Source organism: Vicia villosa, linkage group LG6, assembly GCF_029867415.1.
Source record: "Vicia villosa cultivar HV-30 ecotype Madison, WI linkage group LG6, Vvil1.0, whole genome shotgun sequence".
Taxonomy (NCBI): Eukaryota; Viridiplantae; Streptophyta; class Magnoliopsida; order Fabales; family Fabaceae; genus Vicia; species Vicia villosa.
The window spans coordinates 104,059,454-104,062,691 of NC_081185.1; the positions used below are offsets into that span (position 1 = coordinate 104,059,454).

The 3,238-nt window shown below is 39.5% G+C and overlaps 1 non-coding gene across 1 annotated transcript; it reads left to right on the forward strand.

The window, feature by feature from the left end:
* The first annotated feature begins 1,258 nt into the window (after positions 1–1,258).
* Positions 1,259–1,365, forward strand: LOC131615318 (small nucleolar RNA R71). The gene has a single exon (XR_009287739.1). It is a non-coding gene; the product is annotated as a small nucleolar RNA R71 (small nucleolar RNA).
* Positions 1,366–3,238: the final 1,873 nt, after the last annotated feature.

Sequence of the window (3,238 nt, forward strand, 5' to 3'; positions counted from 1 at the left end):
ACCAGGGTCTTTCAGTTTTGGAGGCATGTTATTTTGGATGATAGCGCTACATTCAGCGGTAAGCGTTATAGTTTCGTTATCCTCGAGTTTCTTTTTGTTTGATAAGATTTCTTTTAAGAACTTAGCGTACGAAGGCATCTCAGTTATGGCTTCTGTGAATGGTATGGTTATGTTTAATTGCTTCAGAAGTTCTACAAATCTTTTAAATTGCGCTTCGGTTTTTGATTTAGCTAATCTCTGAGGGTAAGGAATTGGTGGCTTATAAGGCGGTGGTGGAACATAAGGTTTCTCTTTTTCGGGTTCCACTTCGTTATTGTTCTCATCAGTCTTAGCAGTTTGTTCGTCAGTTGTTTTCTTTTGGGTTTCCTTTGGCTCTTGTTGTGACATGGGTACGTTTTGGGTTCTAGGATCTATGGGTCCATCGTAATTCGTTCCACTTCGTAGTGTTATCGCGTTCGCATGTCCTTTAGGATTGGGTTGAGGTTGAGCAGGAAACGTGCCAGCAGGGGCAACAGTAGGTGCTTGTTGTTGAGCTACTTGTGAGATTTGGGTTTCTAACATTTTGTTATGCGTAGCTAAAGCATCTACTTTGTTCGATAGTTGTTTTAGTTGCTCGCTATTGTGGATGTTTTGATTCAAGAAGTCTTTATTGGTTTGTTGTTGGGAAGCTATGAAGTTCTCCATCATGATTTCTAGATTTGACTTCCTAGGGGTGTTTTGAGCAGCTACAGGCGCTTTTTGGTAGCCAGGTGGTACAGCAGGTGCTTGTCCAGGCGCGTACAACGCATTGTTGTTCTTATAAGAAAAGTTCGGGTGGTTTTTCCATCCAGGGTTGTACGTGTTAGAATAAGGGTTTCCTTGAGCGTAATTTACTTGATCAGATGGGACTCCAGTCAAGAGTTGGCATTCAGCAACTACATGCCAAGTCAATCCACAAATCTCGCAGTTAGGTGTTACAGCGGCAGCGGTGGCTGAAGGAGTGATGGTTAAGTTCTCGATCTTTTGAGTTAAAGCGTCTACTTTAGCGTTAACGCGGTCTATACCACTTATTTCGTACATTCCTCCTTTGGTTTGGGCTTTCTCTAGAGCGGCTCGTTCTCCTCCCCATTGGTAATGGTTTTGTGCCATGTTCTCTATGAGTTTGTATGCTTCATCATGGGGTTTGTCCATTAATGCTCCGCCAGCAGCGGCATCTATAGTCATTTTAGTGTTATATAAGAGACCACCATAGAAAGTATGGATGATCAGTCATGGTTCGAGTCCATGATGAGGGCATATTCTAAGCATGTCCTTGTAACGTTCCCAAGCTTCGAAGAGCGATTCGTTATCTTTCTGGGTAAATCCGTTGATTTGACCTCTAAGCATAGCAGTTTTGCTAGGCGGAAAGTATCTCGCTAAGAATACTCTCTTCAATTCGTCCCACGTAGTTATGGAATTGGAAGGCAGGGATTGAAGCCACGCTCTCGCTCTATCTCTCAAGGAGAAAGGGAAAAGGCGTAATCGAATAGCTTCGGAACTAACGTTGTTGGCTTTGATAGTGTCGGCGTATTGTACGAACACGGATAAATGGAGATTGGGGTCGTCTACAGGGCTTCCAGAGAATTGATTCTGTTGAACAGCTTGGACCAGTAAAGGTTTCAGTTCGAAATTGTTCGCCTCAATCGCAGGTGGTGCGATACTTGAATGCGGTTCAGCGCGCGAAGGAGCGGCATAGTCTCTAAGAGGACGAATAGCAGCCATCTCTAACTTCGGGGTGATTTGATTGATTTGATCAGTAAAAATCAATTCCTGATTAATCGGAATTTCTGCTACTTCGGGAAGATTGCGAGCTCGACGTTTAACGTTAATGAAACGTTCAATCTCGTTAATTCGTTGTATTAAATCTCCTCCTTGTGAACGAGTATTTGGCATACAATCGTTCAGAAAGAAAGGGAAGAATTGTCCTAGTCTCTACGGTGTAACAGTGAGTTACGATATCGACTTAAATAGTCCCCGGCAACGGCGCCAAAAACTTGATCGCGACTTTACGTGTCTATAAATCTGATAACTGCAAGTGCACAGTCGTGTCGTGTAGTTTTAAAAGATATCGAATCCACAGGGACTATGAATCGATCTACCGTTATCTAAGGTTACTATGTAAAGCTAGGAGTACTAAAATTTCGATTGTTCCTAAGGGAAAGTGATTGTGGGAAGATAAAGAATAAAAGACAGGTATCAGTATGTATTTCGTTTAACTAAAGGTAATCCGAAGGTCCATTGGCTTTTGCATAATTAAATTAAAAATCTTTACTAATTCCATTGATTAAAAATCCTCGTCTCAAACTTTCGCTCTGTTGATTCAGACTACTATCCTAATCCTAATGTACGCTTTCGCCATCCCATTAGATTTTAGAAAAGCTTTTTGGAAACAATGTAATTAATAAAATGCCTATTTTACGAGGTTGTTATCTATTTAAATCTCCTAATCTCAAACTTTCGCTCTGTTGACTCGGAGCAAGCTAATAACCCTAACGTACGCTTTCGCCATCCCGCTCGAGTGTAAAAACAATTTTTGAAAATAAATAAGTTCCAATTAGTTTTAATACGCTTTCGCCATCCTTAAAACTAATGTCCTATGTCTACTATCTGGTTAAATATCTCAAACTTTCGCTCTGTTGATTTTAACCTTTGACCGTCCTAACCCCTCAAACTTTCGCTCTATTGGTTTTAAGACTTACTAATTAAATTAGACATATAAACCAAAAATAAGTGATAATTAACAAAACATAATTAAGCCAATTTATTTCGGATCCCTACGGTTAACTTACTTTACATACCGACACCTTTAGTAATTTAGCCAGACATATTAATATGATTAAACATGCATAAATCGGTTCGGTTCATAATATTAAACATATTAAATGGCATATAATATATCATGCAATAATAATATAAATAAAGGCGGTAAATAAAAAACCTGAATTAAAATAAATCTGAATTGAATTGATTCTTGAAGTACTCGAACTTCCACCACAGGTTGGCTGGATCGTTCTTCGGAATTTAAATGGCAGAAAATAAAAACAAGGAAATAAAACGATAAATCTAACGTAAGGCTAGATCTACGAAAAGTTCACAACAATTTCCAGTGTAGAAATCGTTGTGAGAAAAATAAACGGTTAAATGAAAGCAGAATAAAGAAAAGCAGTTCGCGGTACAATTTCGGCAGCACTTCGTTGGCAGGAAATCGGACAGATTGAAG